The 22100-nt window shown below is 46.4% G+C and overlaps 6 non-coding genes and 2 pseudogenes across 6 annotated transcripts; all 8 read right to left on the bottom strand.

Moving 5' to 3' along the window:
- Positions 1-1742: 1742 nt before the first annotated feature.
- LOC130320739 (U2 spliceosomal RNA) lies at positions 1743-1933 on the bottom strand. Its single transcript, XR_008866591.1, has one exon. It is a non-coding gene; the product is annotated as a U2 spliceosomal RNA (small nuclear RNA).
- Positions 1934-4077: 2144 nt separating this feature from the next.
- LOC130320736 (U2 spliceosomal RNA) lies at positions 4078-4268 on the bottom strand. Its single transcript, XR_008866589.1, has one exon. It is a non-coding gene; the product is annotated as a U2 spliceosomal RNA (small nuclear RNA).
- A 2087-nt stretch (positions 4269-6355) lies between these two features.
- LOC130320735 (U2 spliceosomal RNA) lies at positions 6356-6546 on the bottom strand. The gene has a single exon (XR_008866588.1). It is a non-coding gene; the product is annotated as a U2 spliceosomal RNA (small nuclear RNA).
- A 2087-nt stretch (positions 6547-8633) lies between these two features.
- LOC130320734 (U2 spliceosomal RNA) lies at positions 8634-8824 on the bottom strand. Its single transcript, XR_008866587.1, has one exon. It is a non-coding gene; the product is annotated as a U2 spliceosomal RNA (small nuclear RNA).
- Positions 8825-10906: 2082 nt separating this feature from the next.
- On the bottom strand, positions 10907-11097 carry LOC130320793 (U2 spliceosomal RNA). The gene has a single exon (XR_008866640.1). It is a non-coding gene; the product is annotated as a U2 spliceosomal RNA (small nuclear RNA).
- A 2093-nt stretch (positions 11098-13190) lies between these two features.
- On the bottom strand, positions 13191-13381 carry LOC130320733 (U2 spliceosomal RNA). Its single transcript, XR_008866586.1, has one exon. It is a non-coding gene; the product is annotated as a U2 spliceosomal RNA (small nuclear RNA).
- A 2093-nt stretch (positions 13382-15474) lies between these two features.
- Positions 15475-15647, bottom strand: LOC130320813 (U2 spliceosomal RNA; annotated as a pseudogene).
- A 2622-nt stretch (positions 15648-18269) lies between these two features.
- LOC130320834 (U2 spliceosomal RNA) lies at positions 18270-18401 on the bottom strand (annotated as a pseudogene).
- Between the last annotated feature and the right edge of the window lie 3699 nt (positions 18402-22100).

Below are 22100 nucleotides of genomic sequence, written 5' to 3'. Positions count from 1 at the left end.
GGTATCAAACCAACACCCACGGGAAGCTGTAAGCATAGAGGACATGCCTGCACCCCATTGGACTTACCTGTGTGGGTTAAACCCGGGTTATTTGACAACCTATGGCGGTGATGGTTCTGCTCAGGCAGAGCAGTGCTGATGCTCCTCATAAAGCTGTCGCTGCTGTGAAGGTTCTAGGTGACATCACAAATCCCTATGGTTACATACACAACAAAGCTGGGTTGTTGTTGTTTACACTCTGCAAGGCCTGTGGAAGTGAGTGACATCATAGCACTGTAGTTCTGAGGGTTCTAGATGGATGCAACAATCTCCTGTTGCTTCTATGAAGGCCATAATAGACGACATCACCAAACAGCTCCATAGTCACATACACAGCAAAGGAGAGATGTTGTTTACACCTAGTGATGTCAGTGGTATTGAGTGACATCACAGCACAGTGCTAAGGCTCCTGGGCCTGGACACAGCAGCGGCTGCAATATCTCAACGGAGAATACGTTTATATATATGTGTGTGTGTGCGCGTATATATATATATATATATATATATATATATATATATATATATATATATTTCTCCGCCGAAATCACTTTTAAACCCATTTCCACCTTTTTTTCCCTTCTCTTCCTCTTACTTTTTTTTCACGTTTTTTTACGTTTTTCTCCTTTTCGCCTCTTTTCTGGGCGTATTATTCTTCTTTTTCTTCTTTTTTTTCGTCTAATGCATACCCCATCAGTGCAGCAATGCTTATTCAATACCGCCAGCAGATGGAGACACTGGGGGATAATTTTCTAAGGATTTATACTGATTTTTCCTGTCTGAATTTGTCGCACAGAAAGTTGCAGGCCAAATATGTGTGACATTTCTGCGACTTTAGCTTCTAGAGCATTTTTACAACATTATACATAGGTGCTGAATACATAAAAAGCGACTGTTCAGCGACAGACAAGTCGCATCGGCTGAAAGTAGGCCAGAATGTCAGTCCATGTTGGAGCAGGTTTATATACAGTCTAAAGTATAGATCTCAAAGTCTGTGCACAGAATTTAGCAAGGGCCTCGCACCTTCTGATGCATCAGGTAGGTGCACAATAGCATAGCCTAACCCTCTGTACTTTGGTCTATATTGATGCGGGACATAGACAGCCAGCTGATGACCAATCCATTAGTGCAATGGATGGCTGGAAGCATTTGTCTTTGCCTTTGCAATACCACAGAAGCAATGCATGGTCAATGTACAGCAATGACACACCTGTGTGAACAGCCAGGAGACCCCCCCCCCCCCATGTTATGTTACATAGTTACATAGTTAGTACGGTCGAAAAAAGACATATGTCCATCAAGTTCAACCAGGGAATTAAGGGGTAGGGGTGTGGCGCGATATTGGGGAAGGGATGAGATTTTATATTTCTTCATAAGCATTAATCTTATTTTGTCAATTAGGAACATTCAGCACCCACCCGCTATCAAGGCAGCTGCCTATCATGTCATGCCCTACCTGCACAGGTGTGCTGGCTACTCAAATGATCCAATTAAGGAGGCCATTTAGTCAGCAGCAGCAGAAGTCCTGTGCCTGGACGCTCCAACAGCGGCCAGACACAAGCAGAAGCAGAAGCAGCAGAAGCAGCAGCAGCACCACCTTTTGTTTTTTGGCTGCAGCAGCAGCAAGGCCCACAGGGCTGGCTAGCTGGCTAGCCAGCAAGCAGGTAGCAATGAAAGTAGGAATCTTTCTTTTTAACCCTGTAAGGGGGTGGTGCACTGTACCCGAAGATACTGCCATATCGGGTCAATGCATAGGGCGACGGAAGCAAGCTTCGAAATCGGCCCCCGTTCTCAAAAATCCATTTAATATATGGTCCCCAGATAGGGGACGTATCAGATATTAAACTGATAAGAACAGATACTACACTTGATCTTAGCCAAAAGGCCGAGAAGCGATAACCGTGAAAGGGGCGGGCCCAACAAGGTGCCCTTCATGGGCACTATCACTGCTTGCTGTCAGGGAGGCTGCCAGACAATTTTCCATGCACACTCTGGGCTGGGGGGCAGTCAACCACCAGTACACACAGCAGAACCTAAACCCATACCATTATTGCTAAGCAGCAAGACAGGGGCCCATTGCACTCCCACGGGGCCTTTTTAAATGCAATCCATAACCCGGATTTGCCAGGAACCCTTCTTACTCCTCCTACTTGCATGTGACACTGGGCTTAGGATCTGCATAGGAAACACACACACAAGCACACACCTACCTTTGTTGCCTGCAGATGCCTCCTTGGCTGTCCCCAAACGGTATCAAACCAACACCCACGGGAAGCTGTAAGCATAGAGGACATGCCTGCACCCCATTGGACTTACCTGTGTGGGTTAAACCCGGGTTATTTGACAACCTATGGCGGTGATGGTTCTGCTCAGGCAGAGCAGTGCTGATGCTCCTCATAAAGCTGTCGCTGCTGTGAAGGTTCTAGGTGACATCACAAATCCCTATGGTTACATACACAACAAAGCTGGGTTGTTGTTGTTTACACTCTGCAAGGCCTGTGGAAGTGAGTGACATCATAGCACTGTAGTTCTGAGGGTTCTAGATGGATGCAACAATCTCCTGTTGCTTCTATGAAGGCCATAATAGACGACATCACCAAACAGCTCCATAGTCACATACACAGCAAAGGAGAGATGTTGTTTACACCTAGTGATGTCAGTGGTATTGAGTGACATCACAGCACAGTGCTAAGGCTCCTGGGCCTGGACACAGCAGCGGCTGCAATATCTCAACGGAGAATACGTTTATATATATGTGTGTGTGTGCGCGTATATATATATATATATATATATATATATATATATAAAGTCCCAAAATAATGCAGCACTACTTATCCAATCCAGCAAACAATGGTGGTTATATTTCTCCGCCGAAATCACTTTTAAACCCATTTCCACCTTTTTTTCCCTTCTCTTCCTCTTACTTTTTTTTCACGTTTTTTTACGTTTTTCTCCTTTTCGCCTCTTTTCTGGGCGTATTATTCTTCTTTTTCTTCTTTTTTTTCGTCTAATGCATACCCCATCAGTGCAGCAATGCTTATTCAATACCGCCAGCAGATGGAGACACTGGGGGATAATTTTCTAAGGATTTATACTGATTTTTCCTGTCTGAATTTGTCGCACAGAAAGTTGCAGGCCAAATATGTGTGACATTTCTGCGACTTTAGCTTCTAGAGCATTTTTACAACATTATACATAGGTGCTGAATACATAAAAAGCGACTGTTCAGCGACAGACAAGTCGCATCGGCTGAAAGTAGGCCAGAATGTCAGTCCATGTTGGAGCAGGTTTAGATACAGTCTAAAGTATAGATCTCAAAGTCTGTGCACAGAATTTAGCAAGGGCCTCGCACCTTCTGATGCATCAGGTAGGTGCACAATAGCATAGCCTAACCCTCTGTACTTTGGTCTATATTGATGCGGGACATAGACAGCCAGCTGATGACCAATCCATTAGTGCAATGGATGGCTGGAAGCATTTGTCTTTGCCTTTGCAATACCACAGAAGCAATGCATGGTCAATGTACAGCAATGACACACCTGTGTGAACAGCCAGGAGACCCCCCCCCCCCCCCCCCCATGTTATGTTACATAGTTACATAGTTAGTACGGTCGAAAAAAGACATATGTCCATCAAGTTCAACCAGGGAATTAAGGGGTAGGGGTGTGGCGCGATATTGGGGAAGGGATGAGATTTTATATTTCTTCATAAGCATTAATCTTATTTTGTCAATTAGGAACATTCAGCACCCACCCGCTATCAAGGCAGCTGCCTATCATGTCATGCCCTACCTGCACAGGTGTGCTGGCTACTCAAATGATCCAATTAAGGAGGCCATTTAGTCAGCAGCAGCAGAAGTCCTGTGCCTGGACGCTCCAACAGCGGCCAGACACAAGCAGAAGCAGAAGCAGCAGAAGCAGCAGCAGCACCACCTTTTGTTTTTTGGCTGCAGCAGCAGCAAGGCCCACAGGGCTGGCTAGCTGGCTAGCCAGCAAGCAGGTAGCAATGAAAGTAGGAATCTTTCTTTTTAACCCTGTAAGGGGGTGGTGCACTGTACCCGAAGATACTGCCATATCGGGTCAATGCATAGGGCGACGGAAGCAAGCTTCGAAATCGGCCCCCGTTCTCAAAAATCCATTTAATATATGGTCCCCAGATAGGGGACGTATCAGATATTAAACTGATAAGAACAGATACTACACTTGATCTTAGCCAAAAGGCCGAGAAGCGATAACCGTGAAAGGGGCGGGCCCAACAAGGTGCCCTTCATGGGCACTATCACTGCTTGCTGTCAGGGAGGCTGCCAGACAATTTTCCATGCACACTCTGGGCTGGGGGGCAGTCAACCACCAGTACACACAGCAGAACCTAAACCCATACCATTATTGCTAAGCAGCAAGACAGGGGCCCATTGCACTCCCACGGGGCCTTTTTAAATGCAATCCATAACCCGGATTTGCCAGGAACCCTTCTTACTCCTCCTACTTGCATGTGACACTGGGCTTAGGATCTGCATAGGAAACACACACACAAGCACACACCTACCTTTGTTGCCTGCAGATGCCTCCTTGGCTGTCCCCAAACGGTATCAAACCAACACCCACGGGAAGCTGTAAGCATAGAGGACATGCCTGCACCCCATTGGACTTACCTGTGTGGGTTAAACCCGGGTTATTTGACAACCTATGGCGGTGATGGTTCTGCTCAGGCAGAGCAGTGCTGATGCTCCTCATAAAGCTGTCGCTGCTGTGAAGGTTCTAGGTGACATCACAAATCCCTATGGTTACATACACAACAAAGCTGGGTTGTTGTTGTTTACACTCTGCAAGGCCTGTGGAAGTGAGTGACATCATAGCACTGTAGTTCTGAGGGTTCTAGATGGATGCAACAATCTCCTGTTGCTTCTATGAAGGCCATAATAGACGACATCACCAAACAGCTCCATAGTCACATACACAGCAAAGGAGAGATGTTGTTTACACCTAGTGATGTCAGTGGTATTGAGTGACATCACAGCACAGTGCTAAGGCTCCTGGGCCTGGACACAGCAGCGGCTGCAATATCTCAACGGAGAATACGTTTATATATATGTGTGTGTGTGCGCGTATATATATATATATATATATATATATATATATATATATATTTCTCCGCCGAAATCACTTTTAAACCCATTTCCACCTTTTTTTCCCTTCTCTTCCTCTTACTTTTTTTTCACGTTTTTTTACGTTTTTCTCCTTTTCGCCTCTTTTCTGGGCGTATTATTCTTCTTTTTCTTCTTTTTTTTCGTCTAATGCATACCCCATCAGTGCAGCAATGCTTATTCAATACCGCCAGCAGATGGAGACACTGGGGGATAATTTTCTAAGGATTTATACTGATTTTTCCTGTCTGAATTTGTCGCACAGAAAGTTGCAGGCCAAATATGTGTGACATTTCTGCGACTTTAGCTTCTAGAGCATTTTTACAACATTATACATAGGTGCTGAATACATAAAAAGCGACTGTTCAGCGACAGACAAGTCGCATCGGCTGAAAGTAGGCCAGAATGTCAGTCCATGTTGGAGCAGGTTTAGATACAGTCTAAAGTATAGATCTCAAAGTCTGTGCACAGAATTTAGCAAGGGCCTCGCACCTTCTGATGCATCAGGTAGGTGCACAATAGCATAGCCTAACCCTCTGTACTTTGGTCTATATTGATGCGGGACATAGACAGCCAGCTGATGACCAATCCATTAGTGCAATGGATGGCTGGAAGCATTTGTCTTTGCCTTTGCAATACCACAGAAGCAATGCATGGTCAATGTACAGCAATGACACACCTGTGTGAACAGCCAGGAGACCCCCCCCCCCCCCATGTTATGTTACATAGTTACATAGTTAGTACGGTCGAAAAAAGACATATGTCCATCAAGTTCAACCAGGGAATTAAGGGGTAGGGGTGTGGCGCGATATTGGGGAAGGGATGAGATTTTATATTTCTTCATAAGCATTAATCTTATTTTGTCAATTAGGAACATTCAGCACCCACCCGCTATCAAGGCAGCTGCCTATCATGTCATGCCCTACCTGCACAGGTGTGCTGGCTACTCAAATGATCCAATTAAGGAGGCCATTTAGTCAGCAGCAGCAGAAGTCCTGTGCCTGGACGCTCCAACAGCGGCCAGACACAAGCAGAAGCAGAAGCAGCAGAAGCAGCAGCAGCACCACCTTTTGTTTTTTGGCTGCAGCAGCAGCAAGGCCCACAGGGCTGGCTAGCTGGCTAGCCAGCAAGCAGGTAGCAATGAAAGTAGGAATCTTTCTTTTTAACCCTGTAAGGGGGTGGTGCACTGTACCCGAAGATACTGCCATATCGGGTCAATGCATAGGGCGACGGAAGCAAGCTTCGAAATCGGCCCCCGTTCTCAAAAATCCATTTAATATATGGTCCCCAGATAGGGGACGTATCAGATATTAAACTGATAAGAACAGATACTACACTTGATCTTAGCCAAAAGGCCGAGAAGCGATAACCGTGAAAGGGGCGGGCCCAACAAGGTGCCCTTCATGGGCACTATCACTGCTTGCTGTCAGGGAGGCTGCCAGACAATTTTCCATGCACACTCTGGGCTGGGGGGCAGTCAACCACCAGTACACACAGCAGAACCTAAACCCATACCATTATTGCTAAGCAGCAAGACAGGGGCCCATTGCACTCCCACGGGGCCTTTTTAAATGCAATCCATAACCCGGATTTGCCAGGAACCCTTCTTACTCCTCCTACTTGCATGTGACACTGGGCTTAGGATCTGCATAGGAAACACACACACAAGCACACACCTACCTTTGTTGCCTGCAGATGCCTCCTTGGCTGTCCCCAAACGGTATCAAACCAACACCCACGGGAAGCTGTAAGCATAGAGGACATGCCTGCACCCCATTGGACTTACCTGTGTGGGTTAAACCCGGGTTATTTGACAACCTATGGCGGTGATGGTTCTGCTCAGGCAGAGCAGTGCTGATGCTCCTCATAAAGCTGTCGCTGCTGTGAAGGTTCTAGGTGACATCACAAATCCCTATGGTTACATACACAACAAAGCTGGGTTGTTGTTGTTTACACTCTGCAAGGCCTGTGGAAGTGAGTGACATCATAGCACTGTAGTTCTGAGGGTTCTAGATGGATGCAACAATCTCCTGTTGCTTCTATGAAGGCCATAATAGACGACATCACCAAACAGCTCCATAGTCACATACACAGCAAAGGAGAGATGTTGTTTACACCTAGTGATGTCAGTGGTATTGAGTGACATCACAGCACAGTGCTAAGGCTCCTGGGCCTGGACACAGCAGCGGCTGCAATATCTCAACGGAGAATACGTTTATATATATGTGTGTGTGTGCGCGTATATATATATATATATATATATATATATATATATATATATATTTCTCCGCCGAAATCACTTTTAAACCCATTTCCACCTTTTTTTCCCTTCTCTTCCTCTTACTTTTTTTTCACGTTTTTTTACGTTTTTCTCCTTTTCGCCTCTTTTCTGGGCGTATTATTCTTCTTTTTCTTCTTTTTTTTCGTCTAATGCATACCCCATCAGTGCAGCAATGCTTATTCAATACCGCCAGCAGATGGAGACACTGGGGGATAATTTTCTAAGGATTTATACTGATTTTTCCTGTCTGAATTTGTCGCACAGAAAGTTGCAGGCCAAATATGTGTGACATTTCTGCGACTTTAGCTTCTAGAGCATTTTTACAACATTATACATAGGTGCTGAATACATAAAAAGCGACTGTTCAGCGACAGACAAGTCGCATCGGCTGAAAGTAGGCCAGAATGTCAGTCCATGTTGGAGCAGGTTTAGATACAGTCTAAAGTATAGATCTCAAAGTCTGTGCACAGAATTTAGCAAGGGCCTCGCACCTTCTGATGCATCAGGTAGGTGCACAATAGCATAGCCTAACCCTCTGTACTTTGGTCTATATTGATGCGGGACATAGACAGCCAGCTGATGACCAATCCATTAGTGCAATGGATGGCTGGAAGCATTTGTCTTTGCCTTTGCAATACCACAGAAGCAATGCATGGTCAATGTACAGCAATGACACACCTGTGTGAACAGCCAGGAGACACCCCCCCCCCCCCCCCCCATGTTATGTTACATAGTTACATAGTTAGTACGGTCGAAAAAAGACATATGTCCATCAAGTTCAACCAGGGAATTAAGGGGTAGGGGTGTGGCGCGATATTGGGGAAGGGATGAGATTTTATATTTCTTCATAAGCATTAATCTTATTTTGTCAATTAGGAACATTCAGCACCCACCCGCTATCAAGGCAGCTGCCTATCATGTCATGCCCTACCTGCACAGGTGTGCTGGCTACTCAAATGATCCAATTAAGGAGGCCATTTAGTCAGCAGCAGCAGAAGTCCTGTGCCTGGACGCTCCAACAGCGGCCAGACACAAGCAGAAGCAGAAGCAGCAGAAGCAGCAGCAGCACCACCTTTTGTTTTTTGGCTGCAGCAGCAGCAAGGCCCACAGGGCTGGCTAGCTAGCAAGCAGGTAGCAATGAAAGTAGGAATCTTTCTTTTTAACCCTGTAAGGGGGTGGTGCACTGTACCCGAAGATACTGCCATATCGGGTCAATGCATAGGGCGACGGAAGCAAGCTTCGAAATCGGCCCCCGTTCTCAAAAATCCATTTAATATATGGTCCCCAGATAGGGGACGTATCAGATATTAAACTGATAAGAACAGATACTACACTTGATCTTAGCCAAAAGGCCGAGAAGCGATAACCGTGAAAGGGGCGGGCCCAACAAGGTGCCCTTCATGGGCACTATCACTGCTTGCTGTCAGGGAGGCTGCCAGACAATTTTCCATGCACACTCTGGGCTGGGGGGCAGTCAACCACCAGTACACACAGCAGAACCTAAACCCATACCATTATTGCTAAGCAGCAAGACAGGGGCCCATTGCACTCCCACGGGGCCTTTTTAAATGCAATCCATAACCCGGATTTGCCAGGAACCCTTCTTACTCCTCCTACTTGCATGTGACACTGGGCTTAGGATCTGCATAGGAAACACACACACAAGCACACACCTACCTTTGTTGCCTGCAGATGCCTCCTTGGCTGTCCCCAAACGGTATCAAACCAACACCCACGGGAAGCTGTAAGCATAGAGGACATGCCTGCACCCCATTGGACTTACCTGTGTGGGTTAAACCCGGGTTATTTGACAACCTATGGCGGTGATGGTTCTGCTCAGGCAGAGCAGTGCTGATGCTCCTCATAAAGCTGTCGCTGCTGTGAAGGTTCTAGGTGACATCACAAATCCCTATGGTTACATACACAACAAAGCTGGGTTGTTGTTGTTTACACTCTGCAAGGCCTGTGGAAGTGAGTGACATCATAGCACTGTAGTTCTGAGGGTTCTAGATGGATGCAACAATCTCCTGTTGCTTCTATGAAGGCCATAATAGACGACATCACCAAACAGCTCCATAGTCACATACACAGCAAAGGAGAGATGTTGTTTACACCTAGTGATGTCAGTGGTATTGAGTGACATCACAGCACAGTGCTAAGGCTCCTGGGCCTGGACACAGCAGCGGCTGCAATATCTCAACGGAGAATACGTTTATATATATGTGTGTGTGTGCGCGTATATATATATATATATATATATATATATATATATATTTCTCCGCCGAAATCACTTTTAAACCCATTTCCACCTTTTTTTCCCTTCTCTTCCTCTTACTTTTTTTTCACGTTTTTTTACGTTTTTCTCCTTTTCGCCTCTTTTCTGGGCGTATTATTCTTCTTTTTCTTCTTTTTTTTCGTCTAATGCATACCCCATCAGTGCAGCAATGCTTATTCAATACCGCCAGCAGATGGAGACACTGGGGGATAATTTTCTAAGGATTTATACTGATTTTTCCTGTCTGAATTTGTCGCACAGAAAGTTGCAGGCCAAATATGTGTGACATTTCTGCGACTTTAGCTTCTAGAGCATTTTTACAACATTATACATAGGTGCTGAATACATAAAAAGCGACTGTTCAGCGACAGACAAGTCGCATCGGCTGAAAGTAGGCCAGAATGTCAGTCCATGTTGGAGCAGGTTTAGATACAGTCTAAAGTATAGATCTCAAAGTCTGTGCACAGAATTTAGCAAGGGCCTCGCACCTTCTGATGCATCAGGTAGGTGCACAATAGCATAGCCTAACCCTCTGTACTTTGGTCTATATTGATGCGGGACATAGACAGCCAGCTGATGACCAATCCATTAGTGCAATGGATGGCTGGAAGCATTTGTCTTTGCCTTTGCAATACCACAGAAGCAATGCATGGTCAATGTACAGCAATGACACACCTGTGTGAACAGCCAGGAGACCCCCCCCCCATGTTATGTTACATAGTTACATAGTTAGTACGGTCGAAAAAAGACATATGTCCATCAAGTTCAACCAGGGAATTAAGGGGTAGGGGTGTGGCGCGATATTGGGGAAGGGATGAGATTTTATATTTCTTCATAAGCATTAATCTTATTTTGTCAATTAGGAACATTCAGCACCCACCCGCTATCAAGGCAGCTGCCTATCATGTCATGCCCTACCTGCACAGGTGTGCTGGCTACTCAAATGATCCAATTAAGGAGGCCATTTAGTCAGCAGCAGCAGCAGAAGTCCTGTGCCTGGACGCTCCAACAGCGGCCAGACACAAGCAGAAGCAGAAGCAGCAGAAGCAGCAGCAGCACCACCTTTTGTTTTTTGGCTGCAGCAGCAGCAAGGCCCACAGGGCTGGCTAGCTGGCTAGCCAGCAAGCAGGTAGCAATGAAAGTAGGAATCTTTCTTTTTAACCCTGTAAGGGGGTGGTGCACTGTACCCGAAGATACTGCCATATCGGGTCAATGCATAGGACGACGGAAGCAAGCTTCGAAATCGGCCCCCGTTCTCAAAAATCCATTTAATATATGGTCCCCAGATAGGGGACGTATCAGATATTAAACTGATAAGAACAGATACTACACTTGATCTTAGCCAAAAGGCCGAGAAGCGATAACCGTGAAAGGGGCGGGCCCAACAAGGTGCCCTTCATGGGCACTATCACTGCTTGCTGTCAGGGAGGCTGCCAGACAATTTTCCATGCACACTCTGGGCTGGGGGGCAGTCAACCACCAGTACACACAGCAGAACCTAAACCCATACCATTATTGCTAAGCAGCAAGACAGGGGCCCATTGCACTCCCACGGGGCCTTTTTAAATGCAATCCATAACCCGGATTTGCCAGGAACCCTTCTTACTCCTCCTACTTGCATGTGACACTGGGCTTAGGATCTGCATAGGAAACACACACACAAGCACACACCTACCTTTGTTGCCTGCAGATGCCTCCTTGGCTGTCCCCAAACGGTATCAAACCAACACCCACGGGAAGCTGTAAGCATAGAGGACATGCCTGCACCCCATTGGACTTACCTGTGTGGGTTAAACCCGGGTTATTTGACAACCTATGGCGGTGATGGTTCTGCTCAGGCAGAGCAGTGCTGATGCTCCTCATAAAGCTGTCGCTGCTGTGAAGGTTCTAGGTGACATCACAAATCCCTATGGTTACATACACAACAAAGCTGGGTTGTTGTTGTTTACACTCTGCAAGGCCTGTGGAAGTGAGTGACATCATAGCACTGTAGTTCTGAGGGTTCTAGATGGATGCAACAATCTCCTGTTGCTTCTATGAAGGCCATAATAGACGACATCACCAAACAGCTCCATAGTCACATACACAGCAAAGGAGAGATGTTGTTTACACCTAGTGATGTCAGTGGTATTGAGTGACATCACAGCACAGTGCTAAGGCTCCTGGGCCTGGACACAGCAGCGGCTGCAATATCTCAACGGAGAATACGTTTATATATATGTGTGTGTGTGCGCGTATATATATATATATATATATATATATATATATATATATATATTTCTCCGCCGAAATCACTTTTAAACCCATTTCCACCTTTTTTTCCCTTCTCTTCCTCTTACTTTTTTTTCACGTTTTTTTACGTTTTTCTCCTTTTCGCCTCTTTTCTGGGCGTATTATTCTTCTTTTTCTTCTTTTTTTTCGTCTAATGCATACCCCATCAGTGCAGCAATGCTTATTCAATACCGCCAGCAGATGGAGACACTGGGGGATAATTTTCTAAGGATTTATACTGATTTTTCCTGTCTGAATTTGTCGCACAGAAAGTTGCAGGCCAAATATGTGTGACATTTCTGCGACTTTAGCTTCTAGAGCATTTTTACAACATTATACATAGGTGCTGAATACATAAAAAGCGACTGTTCAGCGACAGACAAGTCGCATCGGCTGAAAGTAGGCCAGAATGTCAGTCCATGTTGGAGCAGGTTTAGATACAGTCTAAAGTATAGATCTCAAAGTCTGTGCACAGAATTTAGCAAGGGCCTCGCACCTTCTGATGCATCAGGTAGGTGCACAATAGCATAGCCTAACCCTCTGTACTTTGGTCTATATTGATGCGGGACATAGACAGCCAGCTGATGACCAATCCATTAGTGCAATGGATGGCTGGAAGCATTTGTCTTTGCCTTTGCAATACCACAGAAGCAATGCATGGTCAATGTACAGCAATGACACACCTGTGTGAACAGCCAGGAGACCCCCCCCCCCCCCCCCCATGTTATGTTACATAGTTACATAGTTAGTACGGTCGAAAAAAGACATATGTCCATCAAGTTCAACCAGGGAATTAAGGGGTAGGGGTGTGGCGCGATATTGGGGAAGGGATGAGATTTTATATTTCTTCATAAGCATTAATCTTATTTTGTCAATTAGGAACATTCAGCACCCACCCGCTATCAAGGCAGCTGCCTATCATGTCATGCCCTACCTGCACAGGTGTGCTGGCTACTCAAATGATCCAATTAAGGAGGCCATTTAGTCAGCAGCAGCAGAAGTCCTGTGCCTGGACGCTCCAACAGCGGCCAGACACAAGCAGAAGCAGAAGCAGCAGAAGCAGCAGCAGCACCACCTTTTGTTTTTTGGCTGCAGCAGCAGCAAGGCCCACAGGGCTGGCTAGCTGGCTAGCCAGCAAGCAGGTAGCAATGAAAGTAGGAATCTTTCTTTTTAACCCTGTAAGGGGGTGGTGCACTGTACCCGAAGATACTGCCATATCGGGTCAATGCATAGGGCGACGGAAGCAAGCTTCGAAATCGGCCCCCGTTCTCAAAAATCCATTTAATATATGGTCCCCAGATAGGGGACGTATCAGATATTAAACTGATAAGAACAGATACTACACTTGATCTTAGCCAAAAGGCCGAGAAGCGATAACCGTGAAAGGGGCGGGCCCAACAAGGTGCCCTTCATGGGCACTATCACTGCTTGCTGTCAGGGAGGCTGCCAGACAATTTTCCATGCACACTCTGGGCTGGGGGGCAGTCAACCACCAGTACACACAGCAGAACCTAAACCCATACCATTATTGCTAAGCAGCAAGACAGGGGCCCATTGCACTCCCACGGGGCCTTTTTAAATGCAATCCATAACCCGGATTTGCCAGGAACCCTTCTTACTCCTCCTACTTGCATGTGACACTGGGCTTAGGATCTGCATAGGAAACACACACACAAGCACACACCTACCTTTGTTGCCTGCAGATGCCTCCTTGGCTGTCCCCAAACGGTATCAAACCAACACCCACGGGAAGCTGTAAGCATAGAGGACATGCCTGCACCCCATTGGACTTACCTGTGTGGGTTAAACCCGGGTTATTTGACAACCTATGGCGGTGATGGTTCTGCTCAGGCAGAGCAGTGCTGATGCTCCTCATAAAGCTGTCGCTGCTGTGAAGGTTCTAGGTGACATCACAAATCCCTATGGTTACATACACAACAAAGCTGGGTTGTTGTTGTTTACACTCTGCAAGGCCTGTGGAAGTGAGTGACATCATAGCACTGTAGTTCTGAGGGTTCTAGATGGATGCAACAATCTCCTGTTGCTTCTATGAAGGCCATAATAGACGACATCACCAAACAGCTCCATAGTCACATACACAGCAAAGGAGAGATGTTGTTTACACCTAGTGATGTCAGTGGTATTGAGTGACATCACAGCACAGTGCTAAGGCTCCTGGGCCTGGACACAGCAGCGGCTGCAATATCTCAACGGAGAATACGTTTATATATATGTGTGTGTGTGCGCGTATATATATATATATATATATATATATATATATATATATATATATATTTCTCCGCCGAAATCACTTTTAAACCCATTTCCACCTTTTTTTCCCTTCTCTTCCTCTTACTTTTTTTTCACGTTTTTTTACGTTTTTCTCCTTTTCGCCTCTTTTCTGGGCGTATTATTCTTCTTTTTCTTCTTTTTTTTCGTCTAATGCATACCCCATCAGTGCAGCAATGCTTATTCAATACCGCCAGCAGATGGAGACACTGGGGGTTAATTTTCTAAGGATTTATACTGATTTTTCCTGTCTGAATTTGTCGCACAGAAAGTTGCAGGCCAAATATGTGTGACATTTCTGCGACTTTAGCTTCTAGAGCATTTTTACAACATTATACATAGGTGCTGAATACATAAAAAGCGACTGTTCAGCGACAGACAAGTCGCATCGGCTGAAAGTAGGCCAGAATGTCAGTCCATGTTGGAGCAGGTTTAGATACAGTCTAAAGTATAGATCTCAAAGTCTGTGCACAGAATTTAGCAAGGGCCTCGCACCTTCTGATGCATCAGGTAGGTGCACAATAGCATAGCCTAACCCTCTGTACTTTGGTCTATATTGATGCGGGACATAGACAGCCAGCTGATGACCAATCCATTAGTGCAATGGATGGCTGGAAGCATTTGTCTTTGCCTTTGCAATACCACAGAAGCAATGCATGGTCAATGTACAGCAATGACACACCTGTGTGAACAGCCAGGAGACCCCCCCCCCCCCCATGTTATGTTACATAGTTACATAGTTAGTACGGTCGAAAAAAGACATATGTCCATCAAGTTCAACCAGGGAATTAAGGGGTAGGGGTGTGGCGCGATATTGGGGAAGGGATGAGATTTTATATTTCTTCATAAGCATTAATCTTATTTTGTCAATTAGGAACATTCAGCACCCACCCGCTATCAAGGCAGCTGCCTATCATGTCATGCCCTACCTGCACAGGTGTGCTGGCTACTCAAATGATCCAATTAAGGAGGCCATTTAGTCAGCAGCAGCAGAAGTCCTGTGCCTGGACGCTCCAACAGCGGCCAGACACAAGCAGAAGCAGAAGCAGCAGAAGCAGCAGCAGCACCACCTTTTGTTTTTTGGCTGCAGCAGCAGCAAGGCCCACAGGGCTGGCTAGCTGGCTAGCCAGCAAGCAGGTAGCAATGAAAGTAGGAATCTTTCTTTTTAACCCTGTAAGGGGGTGGTGCACTGTACCCAAAGATACTGCCATATCGGGTCAATGCATAGGGCGACGGAAGCAAGCTTCGAAATCGGCCCCCGTTCTCAAAAATCCATTTAATATATGGTCCCCAGATAGGGGACGTATCAGATATTAAACTGATAAGAACAGATTTTTGATTGAAAGAGCTTTATTTTCCGTTCAGTCATTACAAGTCGTACAATAAATTACAGTCACACAAAGCATGATAGTACAATACACAGCAAAGGTTCCCTAAGCTATACATCGCACACCATGCTACTCTAACATTCAGCTCAATCCTGCAATATAAAGGCACAAGAGATCAAACAAAAACCAAATAATACAATCTGTGATCGGGGTAGGGGTGTGGGGCGACTATGTGGGGGTAGGGAGGGGGCGGATCACAGGGCCAAACTGTTGGGCTGTATCTTCAGGGAGACATGGGAGAAGGAGAGGGGTCTTCACTCCTCTTCTTCCTCATCAACGGCCGAGCTGTCCAAGATGGAATAGTCTCTAAGCAGGTTCTTGATGAACCTGCGGCAGTCCCGGACGGACATGTTTTCCCTGTTGATCACGAGGCGGTTCCTGGCAAGCCACACTGCGTCCTTAAAACAGTTCATAAGGCGCCAGGCCTCCTGGATGGCCTCCACGTCGTGGGTCCCAGGGAACAGGCCGTAAAGCACCGAATGGTACGATAGGCAGCTCCTGGGCACTGAGTCTCTGAGTTCCTGTTCTAGGGCGTCCAACAGACCCTGTGCAAAGGGGCACTGCCAAAACACGTGGAAAGATGTTTCCTCCACGTAGGGGCAACGGGGGCAGTACCGGGTCTTGCACAGGTTGCGGGCATGCATGAATGACCTGAGAGAGAGACCTCCCATGACGGCCATCCACGACAAGTCCTTGTGTCCATTGGTAAGCCGCTTTGAGGCCACATTGTTCCAAATTGTCTCTGCAGTGGCTGCGGGCAGTCCCGGAACCAGCTCGGTCGAGTCCTTAGCTCGGATGAGCTTGTGGATTGTCTTCGGCTTCCATAGGTCGGGTTTCAGTCCTTCCAGCTGGTGCTCCCTCACAAACCGGACAACATCCCCATAGAACCAGGGAGTGTTCCAGTTGTAAGGGATGGAGCTGTCCCACTTGTCCCAGCCCAGCTGTCTCCAGAGGGGCATGAGAAGCAAGCGAGACATGGACCTGCCCGCTGAGCCAGTCTTTTCAACAAGAGTCCGCTGCACCGTGACACATGCAAAGGAGGCCCTCAGCAGAGCGGGGATGTCGGGTATTCCCTTCCCACCCTTGCGGGGTTCCTTGTACATCACGGTCCTCTTGACTCTGTCCATTTTGCCCCAGACGAAGCCAAACACTGTCCGGGTGATGGCCTTGCAAACGGTGGTATGGGGAGGCCAGGCCTGTGCGGTATATTGGAGCACAGGCAAAACTTCACTCCACAGGACAAGTGCCTTGCCTTCCATCGTGAGCTTTCTGGAGCTCCACAGTCCGATCTTTGAGTTTATCCTTCCTAGTCGGTCTTGCCAAGACTTAAGGGCCGCTCCTTCCTTCCCGAACCAGACTCCAAGAATTTGAATGAAGTCCGGCTTAATAGTAAAGGGGAAGGGGGCGGAAGAAGCCAGGTGCCACTCCCCGAAGAGCGTGGCCTCCGACTTCCCGCAGTTGACTTTTGCCCCCGAAGCTCTGCCGAAGTCCTCGCAGGTCTGGACGAGTGCAGTCACCGAACGCTGGTCAGCGCAGAAGACGGTCACGTCGTCCATGTAGAGCGAGCACTTGACCTCGTGGCGATCTGGTCCTGGTGCGGTGATCCCTCTGATCTCTCCATTCTGCCGGATAGTCTCAGCGAAGAGCTCTATAACACAAACAAAAAGGAGAGGTGAAAGAGGGCAGCCTTGTCTAACCCCTGAAAGAATAGGAAAGGGGTCAGTCTTCCAGCCGTTCACCAACACCGTGCTGTAAATGTCAAAATACATAACGTTAACAAAAGAGCAAAACATCTTCCCCAGACCCAGCCTGCGCAAAACCCTGTCCATGAATGCGTGGGAGACACGGTCGAACGCCTTCTCCTGATCTAAGCTGACCAGGGCGGCGCGGCCCCCGCAGTCCTGGATGTAATGGACCGTGTCTCTCACAAGGGCAAGGCTGTCGGCAATCCTGCGGCCAGGAATGCTGCAGGTCTGGTCCGGATGGACGATCTGCCCCATGACAGGTTTCAGCCTGTTGGCCAGCACCTTGGCGAGGATCTTGTAGTCCACGTTCAGGAGAGAGATGGGACGCCAGTTTTTCAGGTCACATCTCTCCCCCTTCCGCTTATACAAGATCGTGATCATCCCTTCCCTCAACGACGGAGGCATTCTGCCCCCCACCACCATCTCCTCGTACACCTCCAACAGGTCCGGACAGATCAGGTCACCCAGCGCTACGTAGAGCTCGGCCGGGAGACCGTCACTGCCCGGGGTCCTGCCGGGCTTAAAGGATTTAGCGGCAGAGAGCAGCTCCCCCACCGTCAAGGGATCGTCCATAGCCGCCGCACCTGCGGGATCAACAACGTTATTGACACCTGACAGGAACCTCTCGGCGGCTTCGGGGTCGGATGACTTGGGGGCGTAGAGGTTGCTGTAGAAGTCGTGGACGACCCCCATCACTTCCTCCTTGCCGCTCCTCATGTGTCCGGTCTCATCTCGTAGCTCAGTCAGGGGCGTGTGGCCGGCATGGAGCTTCCTGAAAAAGAAAGAGTTACATTTCTCACCCTTCTCCAGGTTCTCCACCTTGGAACGAAAGACGATTCGCTTGGATTCCTCCTCAAAGTGCCTTTTCAAGCTCTTTTTGGTCTCCTCCAGCTCCTCCCTGACGTCCCAGCCACACTGGAGCAGGTAAGAACAGATACTACACTTGATCTTAGCCAAAAGGCCGAGAAGCGATAACCGTGAAAGGGGCGGGCCCAACAAGGTGCCCTTCATGGGCACTATCACTGCTTGCTGTCAGGGAGGCTGCCAGACAATTTTCCATGCACACTCTGGGCTGGGGGGCAGTCAACCACCAGTACACACAGCAGAACCTAAACCCATACCATTATTGCTAAGCAGCAAGACAGGGGCCCATTGCACTCCCACGGGGCCTTTTTAAATGCAATCCATAACCCGGGTTTGCCAGGAACCCTTCTTACTCCTCCTACTTGCATGTGACACTGGGCTTAGGATCTGCATAGGAAACACACACACAAGCACACACCTACCTTTGTTGCCTGCAGATGCCTCCTTGGCTGTCCCCAAACGGTATGAAACCAACACCCACGGGAAGCTGTAAGCATAGAGGACATGCCTGCACCCCATTGGACTTACCTGTGTGGGTTAAACCCGGGTTATTTGACAACCTATGGCGGTGATGGTTCTGCTCAGGCAGAGCAGTGCTGATGCTCCTCATAAAGCTGTCGCTGCTGTGAAGGTTCTAGGTGACATCACAAATCCCTATGGTTACATACACAACAAAGCTGGGTTGTTGTTGTTTACACTCTGCAAGGCCTGTGGAAGTGAGTGACATCATAGCACTGTAGTTCTGAGGGTTCTAGATGGATGCAACAATTGGGGATTTTCCTAGTATTATGACGGAAAATATGGATTTTATAAAAGACAGGAGGCGAGCATTATATGCATTGTTCTTCTTTACTGCAGACATATAGCAGCCCATAAACAGTTAAATTCCACAAGAAAAAACTTTACACACAATGTGAAACGTACAGGTGTGACCACCTAACTTGCTAGATAAATGTAACCAATGAGAATACAGGATCCCATATATAAGGTTCAGGTAAAGCATATTCTTCCTCTTCTTTGTGCGGATAGATAAGTTCAACATAAAGTCCAATAAGTAAGGTCCAACTGAAAAATTTTCTGTAACTTCGAAAAACTGTAGAATGACTGAATAGGGTTGTATACAATTTGGACTCCTTCAATGATGTAATTGGAGGAAAACTTGAGAGAGGAAAGAGGTCATCATCCAAAAGAATATAAATTGAAGAACGTAGGTCGACATCCCTGGTTGATTAATAAGCTGAAATATATCAAAATATAATAGTTAGAAGGGTGGTAGAGGGAGGGATAATGCTCGCCTCCTGTCTTTTATAAAATCCATATTTTCCGTCATAATACTAGGAAAATCCCCAATTTTATAACAAGACAGGAGGCTCGCATTATATGCATGTTTAAAGTTATCGAATTATATTCAACAAACAAAAAATAATAATCAATTATAGTAATGACATAGATATATGGGAATCAGGTCTATAATAAAAGGTTTTAAAAGTTGAATCTGAAGACCAATTAGCTGCCTTCAGAAGGTCTGATAAAGAGCCACCTGTTTGAATTATTTTAGTGGATACTGCTCCTCTAACAGAATGAGCCCCAAATACCGAAGTATCGATACCAGCCATACACATGACGTTTCTGACCCATCTAGCTAGAGTTGCAGAAGAAACAGGTAAATGAGGTTTACAGAAGGAAATGAGTAATTGAGAACAAGCAGAATGTCGAAGTGTTAAAGTTCTAGTCTCATATGCTTGAAGACATTTGACTACACAAAGTTTGTCGTTATGAGGAAAGGATGGATAAAACACCTGACGAATATTAGTTTTTGTCCTTTTATATATAAAGAAGATAACTCCTTGAGGGGAGAATTGTCTTTGAGATACATCAAGAATTCTGACATCAGAAATCCTTTTAATGGATATTAGACAGAGTAACGTAGTTAATTTAAAAGACAGAAGTTTTAACGAAAGAGTATCATTATCTTGCCACGAATTAAACAATTCTAAAATTAAATTGACATCCCAAGTAGATTGATATTTGGGAGTGGGTGGACGTTTAAAACGCATGCCTTTTAGAAGTTTACATACAATCGGATGTTTCCCAATGGGGAGAGTATTTACTGGAGAGTGATAGAAAGATATGGCTGATCGGTACAGGTTCAACGTACGATACGCTTTTCCTGAATCAAAAGAAGCCGATAGATAATTCAAGATACAGGGAATAGGTGCCGATATGGGATCCAGATCCCGTTGTAGGCACCAATCAGACCAAAGTCTCCAGGCTGATCTATAAGCGATCCTGGTGCCTGGAGCCCATGCTTCTGATAAAATGTCTCTAGTTGATTGAGAAAGTACGTACTCCGAGGGGATTGGCCTGAAATTAACCAAGCTACAAGTTGAAGTTGTTGCGACACAATCAGTGGATGTGGATTCCCTAGGGGGTCTAACAACAAATTGTTGAGATTGGGTAAGATCCTTGGATAATCTATTAACATCCCCAATATTTGGGGGAACCAAGGTTGTGATGGCCACCACGGAGTTATTAGTACTACCGAAGCTTTCTGAATTGAGATCTGGAAAAGTAACCTGGGGATCAGAATGAAGGGGGGAAACGCATATAGTCTCTGATTTGGCCAAATTTGTATGAGAGCATCTGTCCCTAATGATTCCGGATCCGGGGGCCAACTGAAGAATCTTTGAATCTGACGATTCAGTCTGGAAGCGAACAGGTCCAAGTATAGAGGACCCCACAAAAGATGAAGTTGGTGAAATATAGAAGGATCTAATCTCCAATCGCTGTAATCCTTGAGATAGCGGGAATTCCAATCGGCTATTATATTGGAAAGGCCCGGGATGTACTCTGCTTTGAGAATGATCTCCCTGTCCAAACAAAAATGCCATAGGTCTTTGGCAATGCTCGCCAACATAGGGGAATTCGTTCCTCCTAAACGATTGATATATTGGACCGCTGAAATATTGTCCATGCGTAAAAGTATACAACAATGGGTTCTGTCCCCCACAAAACTCTTGAGGGCAAAGAATCCGGCCATCAATTCCAGACAATTGATGTGGATTTGAGATTCCTGGATGGACCATTTGCCACCCGTGGATAGGTGGCCACAACGAGCTCCCCATCCAGTTAGGCTTGCGTCTGATTCCAGAATTAGATCTGGCAGGGGGTTGAAAATGGTCTTCCCATTCCATTCCTGGATATGGTGCAGCCACCAAATTAACTCTTCCTTCGCTTCTGAAGATAGTTGGATCTCGTCTGAGTATCCCAAGCCTTCTCTCAAGTGCTGAATTTTTAGACGTTGAAGAGCTCGATAGTGTAACGGGGCCGGAAAGATGGCCTGAATTGATGCAGATAAGAGACCCACAATTCGAGCTATGGCTCGAAGAGAAATTAGGTTTTTGTTGAGTAATGATCGAATTTCCCTGCGAATCGTCTTCAATTTCTTCAATGGAAGGCTCAATAGAGCCGTCTGAGAATTGATCAAGAAACCCAGAAATTCCATTTCCTGAGAAGGAACAAGAATGGATTTGTCTTGGTTTATTAAGAATCCGAGATTTGATAACAGATCCAGAGTCCAATTCATATGGAGAATGGCTAATTGGTATGAACTTGCCATAATGAGAATGTCGTCCAAATAAATTATGAGACGAACACCTCTGGATCGTAATAGTGCTATTATTGGTTTCATCAATTTGGTGAAACACAAGGGGCCGATGAAAGGCCGAAGGGAAGACAAGTGAACTGCCATTTGTTCCCTTTCCAAACAAATTGAAGAAACGGTTGGGAAATAGGATGAATTGGTACC

This window comes from Hyla sarda, unplaced genomic scaffold, assembly GCF_029499605.1.
Source record: "Hyla sarda isolate aHylSar1 unplaced genomic scaffold, aHylSar1.hap1 scaffold_222, whole genome shotgun sequence".
NCBI lineage: Eukaryota > Metazoa > Chordata > Amphibia > Anura > Hylidae > Hyla > Hyla sarda.
Note: the sequence above shows the minus strand (reverse complement) of the source record. Positions and strands in the feature narration are given on the sequence as shown.